Source organism: Brassica oleracea, chromosome C4, assembly GCF_000695525.1.
Source record: "Brassica oleracea var. oleracea cultivar TO1000 chromosome C4, BOL, whole genome shotgun sequence".
NCBI classification, from domain to species: Eukaryota; Viridiplantae; Streptophyta; class Magnoliopsida; order Brassicales; family Brassicaceae; genus Brassica; species Brassica oleracea.
The window spans coordinates 18,141,531-18,151,124 of record NC_027751.1 but is presented as its reverse complement, the minus strand read 5'-3'; the positions used below and the strand labels follow the sequence as shown (position 1 = coordinate 18,151,124).

The following is a 9,594-nucleotide window of genomic DNA, read 5'->3' as shown; positions in this document are numbered from 1 at the left end:
AAAAAATTATTACTTAATACACACAACTTACACAACTAAACTATCAACAGTACAAGTAACAAATTAAAAAGACAAACAAACAATAAGTTTCCGTGACACAGCAAGCAACAACACGAACTATATCAATCACATTACTAATACAGTTTAGTCATTCATGAGTGGAGAACAGTGCATACACAGTACATCATCACAACTCTAACCCTATAACAATAAAAAAACTTAAAAAACAATGATCAACCCAAAACGCAAAATTCACAGCTACAATAACCCTAACAAATATTGAGATGAAACAAGAAATATGTCTACAACTTCATACCAAAAGGACTCAAACCAAAAACAGGCAATGCCCCTAGTTAAACATTATAGCTTGGGTTTGGTTTTGTTAAAAACATGTAATTCATACCAAAAGGACTCAAACCGACGATTGAGTACAATAGTGTTTTGTGTTGTATCTTTGTTACTGAATTAAAGACCCAGAAATGAGAAGAAATAGTTGGGCTAATTGCAGAGATGCTTTAAATTAATTATTTCTTGGTATGCTTTAAACAAAGCATTTTTAGCTTTAGGTATAAGGATTTCTCGGTATTTCAATATAGAATAGAAATAGGATATTTTGAATCTTACTTTAGAATCCACCAAGATGATTTCAATACTCTTCCCACCAGCAACTGAATAATTTTTCCATAGTCAAATGATCTTAACTTTTTAGAAATCAAATCAAAAGAAGCCTTTGTGAATACAAATGTTTTTGTTAAGTAAAAACGTTTTTGTGTATTGTAATTTGGAATGCTTAACTGGTCACGGTATTTAATGGTTTTTATAGTACAAACATAAATTTTCAGTAAATAATGAGGAATATATTGTAAAATTTTCAGTATATTTACTTTAAATGTACAATTATAATATGATATCACGGAGAGAAATGTTTTTAATATATTTTGATCACTTTTAATATATTTTGATCACTTTGAGAAAGTTAGTCTGAACACAATAAGAAACAAAAACATCTCTTTTACAGTATTCAAGTGCAAAACACAAAATCAGGGTAATTGATTAGCTTGGTCAACAATTACATTACATATGGAAACTGTGGCACAATACGTGTTGTCTCCTTTATTTTAAAACCAGTGGTTTGGTCGCTCCACGGGTGGAATATTGTTTCAATTATTTATGTGTACTATTTTATTGTATTTTAAATGTAATTCAATTTTCTTGTGTTAAAAACTGTATCAAGTTGGTCTATAATATTTAAATTTTTATATTAAAATATTAGAGTTTTTTGCAACTTCTAAGTTGTGTTTTGTGTGGTTACGGGTAATTGTTATTTTCAATGAAGATTTTTTTAGCAACTTCTAAATTGTGTTTAGAAAGAGTGTCAAATATGCAAAAGTTTTCCTCCTTTAAGATGTTTTTGTGTAAATTTACGTCATACATATATAGCATATTTTTAACTAGTTTTTCGGCCCCAAAATGCCTTTGGTTGGCTTGTATTGTTGGGACAAAAAAAATAACTAAATTTTGCGCATTAGAACTAACAGTAAACTGAATATTTTATTTGAAGAAATTTTTTATAAGAATATAAACCGAAACAAAAATACTTCAAACACAACAAAACTATATAATCATAAGATTACTATAGACTATGACAATAACATTTTAATTATTATGTCAGTAAAAACGAAATGATGTTAATCCATGTGAATCAACAAGTTAACAAAATAAAGAGCTCATATGAATTATCAAACGAAGAGATTATGTTTCAACAAGTTAATCAATTTGATAGAAGGAAAATTTGGGCTTGGTCCCAAAATGAAAGCTATTTTTCTATTGGAAAAAAATAGTTTTGATGTATCTGGGCTTGGTCCAAAGCTCTCTCTTGTTCTTATCGATATAAAGTAGATAACGTTTCTTCTATTTTATATTTTGTTTTCTTTTATCTCATAAGTTAGCTTGACGCTAGAATTTATGTTAGATGTGTTTTGGTTTCACAAATCTCAAGGTAAAATGGAAGATTTTGATTGAAAGAGTTTACACAGAAAAGTAAATTTAAATCCCTTCAAAATATTTCAAATCAAATGAATCGTAAAAATCTATCAAACATGAATAACACTAGATTTTAAATGTCGAATCTAAATCTTTGATTGAACAACACTGGAATTAAAATTCCTTTGTTAAATTTTTTTGAAATACATAAACTAATAACACAAGATTTTAAAATTATTTAGTAAATATATTTTAAATACAATAACCAATAACACTAGATTTGGAAACAAAATTTAAAATCCATCATTGAATAACATTAGATTAGAAAACCTATAGAATTAATTCTAAATCCACTATTCCTAAATCATACATAAAAATCATCTATACTATACTAAAAGGGTTAGGAGTACAGAGGATGTCCAGGTCTGCAAAGAAAATAATCCAATCATTATGTGACATCTGTCCACCTTACCGCGTTTCATTTATGCTGTTTCCGTTTGGGCTACATTCTTTGTTATTGTTTTGGTTTATAAAGCCCAATCTTTGAAAGGCAGAGTAAGACGTATGCCTGAAACGCAGAGTTTTTAATTCTATGGTTTCATCCCATTCTCTTCTCCGCCGTTGCAATATCGTACCCTAGGGGTTTTGATCGAGATGCTTCATCTTCTTCCTATGGATCCAGCGATCTACCTGTTACAGATTCTTACTCTTAAAGCCCTTTTTAAATCCATCCTCCACGATGAAGCTCAACGATTTCTCACTCAATACTCTCATCTCTCTTACAAGCGGTGAAGCTCCTCCTACAAAAAGGTATGTGTTCTTCCCAGAAACACCATTCTCACAATCCTACTACATTCCCATAAACTGTTTTCTAAGAAATCAAAGTCGATAATGGCTAATTCCTCTGTCTTTCTCGCCGATTTGAAAGCTAGACGCTGCACCTCCACCGCCCAAGTCAGTTTGCTTAGGTTCTGGGAAGATAGGAATGTTAAGCGCGACGGAGAGGGTCCACATTCTCCTCATGGACGCCAAGGTAAATCCGGCTTGACTATGTAGTTTTGTTTTGTTTTTTAATCCTTTCTCGCGTTGTTGTGTTTTGGTTATGAAACTTTCAAACCTAATAGTTCTTCACTGGATATCAATACATTCATGTCTTCGTTATTCTCCAGAAGTTTTTGTTATCTTCAAATATTTGGGATATGATCATTGTTGTGATTGTTGATTCTTTTTTACTTTTTTCGTATATTTTATTCATACCTAAAATTCAAATAGTCTGTGTAGGGACATCCATATGCTTATGTCTTTTGATTATCAAAAAGTTAACAAACGCTTTAGTTTATTTTTAATGATTGAATTATTTATTTCATTTGTTTATGTTTCCAATTTTTCATGCTTTGCAGGCCACTCTCACCTAAGCCACCGTGAACGTCTACCGCTTAAACACATTCAGGCATCTTTTCACTGTTGGTTAAGTGTACTCTGTTAGCGGCTTTGAGCTGTCCGGACTTCAAGCTGTCCGACTCTCCTGTGTCGATCCGGCTCAATATTGAGACGGGTTTGAAAGACTTAACCGATCCAGGTTCAAATTCCTCAAGAACGTTTCAGGTTCTGCAAAGATGAGTTGCTTGGTCTAGCAAACACCAACACCCATCTTCCAGGTAACCCTTTTTTTTTTTTTGTAAATAAGTCATTGATAAATCGATCCACACCGGAATATTGGATGAGAATCAAGGTATTTTGTAATTTATATGTAAAGGCTTATATAGTTTATTTCTTAATAAACATCATCCTCACAACTCCTAATAACACCAGAAACTTCTTTTCTCATATATCCTTCTAGATATGAGTTGATTGATAAATTTGTGCAGGAGCATGGGCTAACTGAATCGTTCCTCCGTGCCTGTCCTATTGGTATAATGCCTGATGGATCAGGTAACAATCATTAAAAGCATAAACTATATCTTAATGTATCACATTAGTATGAAACCATGTCAACTTGCAGGGTGAAAATTTTGATTCCAAGTCAATTGACCTATATTATCTTAATAATTATTTCTTCACCTTTATTTTCTTTCAGGCACCAAATTTTTTAGGTGAATCCTTAGGCGTTAACGACAATAACAAGTCGGTTTACTGGAGGAGAAGAAGGAGATAGTGAGAACAATAATGATATGACAAAGGAGGTGAAGAGCAAGTACAAGCAAGACAAGCGAAGAAGTAGAAAACTAACGAATGAGACATATTGCGGTCGCTAGGAATAGGAAGCAAATGAACGAGCATCTTCGTAACCTCCAGTCTCTTTTGTCTGGATCCTACGTTCAATGGGTATCATGATAACGCATATACATCTTCATTTTGTGATTGTATTCATTATTTTAAAATATTTTTTTAATATGCATGTATATAACAGAGAGATCAAGCGTCGATCATAGGTGGAATAGAGTTTGTGAGAGAGCTTGAGCAACTTCTACAATGCCTACAGTCACATGAGTCGTATAGGAGGAGGAGGAGGGCTCCGGGAAGAAACAGCTGAGAATGAGTCGTGCTTGGCTGATGTGGAGGTGAAGCTGCTAGAGTTTGATGCCATGATCAAGAAACTTTCAAGAAGAAGACCAGGACAACTGATTAAGACTATTGCTTTTTTGGAGGATCTTCATCTCTATATTCTTCACACTTACATGACTACCATGGAACAAACAGTCCTCTACTCCTTCAATGTCAAGGCAAGTTTCACCTTCGTACATTATACTCTTAGGCGTTCATATATATAGTACATCCTCATATAAAGTTTTTTACCCATATACTTGGATTTATTTAAATAAAATATGCATATATTAGTAACCTTCAAGGAAAAGTGGACGTTGAAGGTTTCCTCTCAGCACAAGCTGCCATAGATGCAATTAAGGGCTCCATGTAAGTTTGTTTTCTCCAAAACACCAGAGTATTTTACACGTTTACTCTGTTACCTTATTCACAGCAAACAATGTAATGTTTTGATGTAAACGCAGGGATCTTTACGCAGCTAACATCAAAGCTGGCTTGCAGCGTTAGTAAACATACCGGTCGATCTGTTCCTCCAGGTTTGCGTTGATGCCTTCTCCGGCTCGCTGGAGAACAAACTCACAGTGAGTGGATCAGTCTCACCATTGGATAACATCCTATTTTTGAATTTGAATTTAAGCCACTACGTTCAGTGTCTTTTTTCTGCAGAGCTAATGTGTCTGAAAATGAGAGGCGAACAGGTCTTTATGATTATCAGGTATGCTCTCTTTTGTACTTGAAACAACACCTCTAACAAACGACTGGTGAGTGTATATGGGAGTATTTTGGATGGGTTTTGTTAGATAGACTGAAAGATGTCAAGAAACATGGAAGGATAATATAGAAGTGGGAGTATCCGAAGGATTCTTTTACATGCGTTTGGATAAAATCTTTAGCTTAGTGGATGTCTGACTGATCAAACTTCAGAGTACGCACCAAGGGGCAAGCCTATGGAACATCCCAGATTCAATACATATCATACTTGGTGAGACAATAATTGATATGTTTGTTTTTATATTCAATCAGTACCAAATAACAAAACGGGCTGTATTGATATGTTTGTTTGTATACATATCATACTTGGTGAGACAATAATTGATATGTTTGTTTTTATATTCAATCAGTACCAAATAACAAAACGGGCTGTATTGATATGTTTGTTTGTATACATATCATACTTGGTGAGACAATAATTGATATGTTTGTTTTTATATTCAATTTTATATTCAAAGATTCAATACATTCATACTTATAAATAATTGAAAATTTTCATTTGTTATACAGTTTCAACTCCTACCTATTTTCAACGAGAATTCATCTAGAGAAGAACGTTCAAGCTGCCGTTAAGAAGCTAGACTGTGGCAATGATGAAGCAGCAAAAGAGTTTAAGGTGCAATACTACAATCTTTCTTTTCTTGAAAACTTTGTTGTAGTAGTAGTTGATTTTGCTATGCTTAAAGTTTGTTTTTAATGCTTGGAGAAATTGCAGTGTGAGGTTGAGATATTGAGCAAGATTCAGCACCCAAATATAATCTCCTTATTATAGCACGAATGATACCGCAAGGTTCATCGTCTATGAGCTGATGCCAAATGTCTCTCTGAAATCTTACTTGCACGGTAGGAAAAACATATTAACATATTCTTAGTAGCTAAAGAATTTAGACTTTATGTTCATATGTACTCATAGGCTCAGGATCTTCTCGGGGTTCAGCGATCACAATCACATGGTCTATGAGTATGAAGATTGCCCTTGATATATCGAGGTGAGAGCAGGCTAGGCTATGCTTTCTTGTGTGCTTACACAACAGTTCTTGATTACTAAAAAAGTATTGTGTGTGTGTATTTCCAACTAGGGGACTAGAATATTTACATGAAGGTTGTCATCCAGATCATTCACAGAGACTTGAAATCTTCCAACATATTTTTGGATTGTCATTTCAACGCTAAGGTAAACAAATCCTTCTTTTTAGAGTATCATTTTCCTTTTGTTATTGATCTTAAAGCTCTGCATCTTTATGAAAAATGTAGATTTCAGACTTTGGTCTTGCTGTTGTGAATGGACCAAAGAAGAAGAACCTTAAACTCTCTGGAACAGTTGGTTACGTTGCACCAATATCTTCTCGACGGTAAAATATTAACTTTATGATGTTCTTATGAGAAAGCATATGCATATCTTCCTCATTACCATGACTTTATGTTTATGTTTTATACAAATGAATATAGGCCAATTGATGCTTTTGGAGTAGTGTTATTAGAGCTTTTACATGGGAACGTTTTAACGCCAACAATAAACGATGTCAAATATTTCTGTTAAATTTGTTGACGGCGTGCTAAATTGGCAAGTCAACGAAAACATTGTTAATTAATTTTAAAGTCGATGAAAGTTTGGTGTTTTTTTGGTCAGCTCAAAAGTTCATGTTTCTTTTGGCAATTCGTACAAAGTTGAGGTTTTTTTTGACCGAATTCTCTATTTTCAACTGAAACTAACGAAAAATATAATTAAAGTTAAGCATTATTACATTTCAAAATGACATTTAAAATTAGCATTCTACATGAAAATTTCATATAATAATTTACATATTTTTGCAGAATTGTTTTTTTTCATGAAGGGACGTCATCAAATGAAACAACATAAATTGACAGATCCTAACAATCATTTAATATTTATAAAATTTCTCACATCTCTTACTCCTATTATTTGAACTGAATGTATTAAAAACATCAAATGGTCTATATATATTAAATAAACCATTGTACATAAAAATTGTAATTTAAAATTATAAATATTTATTTCAACATATTTTAACAAATAAAAATTAAAACATTTGATTATAATAATATGTTTATATTTTTAATATTGTCCAGACTTAAATTTTATAGCAAAATAATTATGATAATCTATATTATTATTATTATCAGCAAGGAGAAAGTGAAGTCGTTCACGCTCTTCGTGTGGTATCCATTCCCTTTTCTTCTGCAGCAAATAGCCCATTAGCAGATTGAAGTCATTCAATCTGATGTATTCAAATCATGCAGTAATGTGATCAAGAACTTACATTCACCTTCCTCTTTTTATATTTTTTATGTATTTTCAAGAGTTGATCAAACTTCGCAACTTATTACTTATAACTTCATAAAACTCATCGAGCAATGTTTTAAAACTAATTCTAACTATCTATAGTCAAACTAAAACAAACATTAAAAAAACAAAATAATAATCTCCTATAAAACTTTTAATGATTAATAAGTACGATTTTTAAAATGAATAGTCAAATAAATATATAAATTGTTTTAGTAAAAAAATATAAATATTAATATTAATTTTAGTTAAGAATAAGTCAAACATATTAAGTAATTTGTATAATTTATTTCCCACCCGTAGTAAGAGAAAATGCGTTTATATATTTTTATTTACATAATAGTTTGTAAAGAAATATTTAGTGTAAATAATATCATAGTTTTATAAAATACTAAAATAAACTGGGCTGATTTTCAACTTTCACAAATAAAAAAATATTATTTGTAAACTTAGAAAAGATTATGTTAATTAACACAATGAAACTTATATGTATATTTTAAAACCAATCAACACAAGTATGAGAGTCAATCATGAAGGAAAAAAGTTCTTCGATTGGCTCCTTTAGGTTGGGGAAGATCATCCACAATTAGAATCGCGATATGAGCGTGAAGACTACCATGAACAAATGATAACTGTCGATAAATCATTGATTCGTGAGTTATGTTGACCCATTAAAAGAAGTTGTTGATACCGCATATGGAGAAGTCAACAAACTGACAAATTCCCAGACCTCCTACACTGATAAAGCTATACTCACATCCTGTAATGAAACCATCGATGAAATCAATGCTTATACAATCTCCCAAACCGACGGGGTGTCAAGAGATTACTTCAGCTCAGACAGCTTTGAGATATCGGACACTACATCAGATCAAAATGATACATTACACGGAGTTTTTACCCAGCTATGCCAGGTAAGAATCTTTTTATATAAATAACCATAGCTTGGTATTTACTTAAATTTAAGTTAACTAACTTATTCTTAACCAATTTCAGGTTATTTTTTCTTATGGTCCACAACGCAGCTTCTGATCTTCAAAAGACTTGATCTCTTTCTTACATTATTTATGATTACTTAGCTACTCTTATTGTTTTTAAACAATTGCATAAACTCGATATTCACCAATTTTCCAAATATTTTGAAAAATACAATGCTTCCATTCCAAACAAAAACATTCAAATTTATAATAAAAAATCGACTATCAACACACTTTTCTGCGCATCGCGCGGAGAAAGACTCTAGTATATATAATGGGACACTTTCCTCTCTTTTGAGAGTGTCCACGTATGCATATTTTAAAGTCTGTGGGTCCCTCATTCTGTCCGGTTTTTGTTTGGTCTAATGAATCGGAGTTTAGTCTGATTCTCTGGTTCGATAGATCAGTAAAGAAATGAAACTCTTGGTTTTCAAATAGAAGTGAAACTCTACGTATTCAATTAGACCTTCATTGTTACCCTTCGATCAAACTCGCGGTCACCGTTTTTTTCTTAATCTGCGAATCTAATGTTTCTCCTCTCATCTCTTCGCCTCCTCTTCGATCAAGTTCGGCAATAATTGTTATTCACATTTAACTCAGTAAAGCTTTCGCCCTCTCCGTTTCCTTCGCGTGAGATCTATAAATAGGAGATGATTGACAGTTGGATGAACCTTCATGTGAGATCTAGAGAAGAATGTTCAAGCTGCCGTTAAGAAGCTAGACTGTGGCAATGATGAAGCAGCAAAAGAGTTTAAGGTGCAATACTACAATCTTTCTTTTCTTGAAAACTTTGTTGTAGTAGTAGTTGATTTTGCTATGCTTAAAGTTTGTTTTTAATGCTTGGAGAAATTGCAGTGTGAGGTTGAGATATTGAGCAAGATTCAGCAACCAAATATAATCTCCTTATTATAGCACGAATGATACCGCAAGGTTCATCGTCTATGAGCTGATGCCAAATGTCTCTCTGAAATCTTACTTGCACGGTAGGAAAAACATATTAACATATTCTTAGTA

General features: G+C 32.5%; 2 long non-coding RNA genes across 7 annotated transcripts; both read left to right on the top strand.

Moving 5' to 3' along the window:
• Positions 1 to 2,536: 2,536 nt before the first annotated feature.
• LOC106342747 lies at positions 2,537 to 5,538 on the top strand. 5 transcript variants are annotated; one of them, XR_001269871.1, is made up of 9 exons: positions 2,537 to 2,793; positions 2,916 to 3,016; positions 3,384 to 3,641; positions 3,852 to 3,915; positions 4,061 to 4,308; positions 4,394 to 4,896; positions 4,992 to 5,108; positions 5,178 to 5,242; positions 5,332 to 5,538. It is a non-coding gene; the product is annotated as an uncharacterized LOC106342747 (long non-coding RNA). The 5 variants fall into 5 exon arrangements; XR_001269869.1 differs by having other exon boundaries at positions 2,538 to 2,793; positions 5,328 to 5,538; XR_001269870.1 differs by having other exon boundaries at positions 2,538 to 2,793; positions 5,194 to 5,538.
• A 306-nt stretch (positions 5,539 to 5,844) lies between these two features.
• Positions 5,845 to 6,453, top strand: LOC106341467. Of its 2 annotated transcripts, none has more exons than XR_001269649.1 (4): positions 5,845 to 5,914; positions 6,014 to 6,141; positions 6,212 to 6,287; positions 6,378 to 6,453. It is a non-coding gene; the product is annotated as an uncharacterized LOC106341467 (long non-coding RNA). The 2 variants fall into 2 exon arrangements; XR_001269650.1 differs by having other exon boundaries at positions 5,850 to 5,914; positions 6,005 to 6,141.
• Positions 6,454 to 9,594: the final 3,141 nt, after the last annotated feature.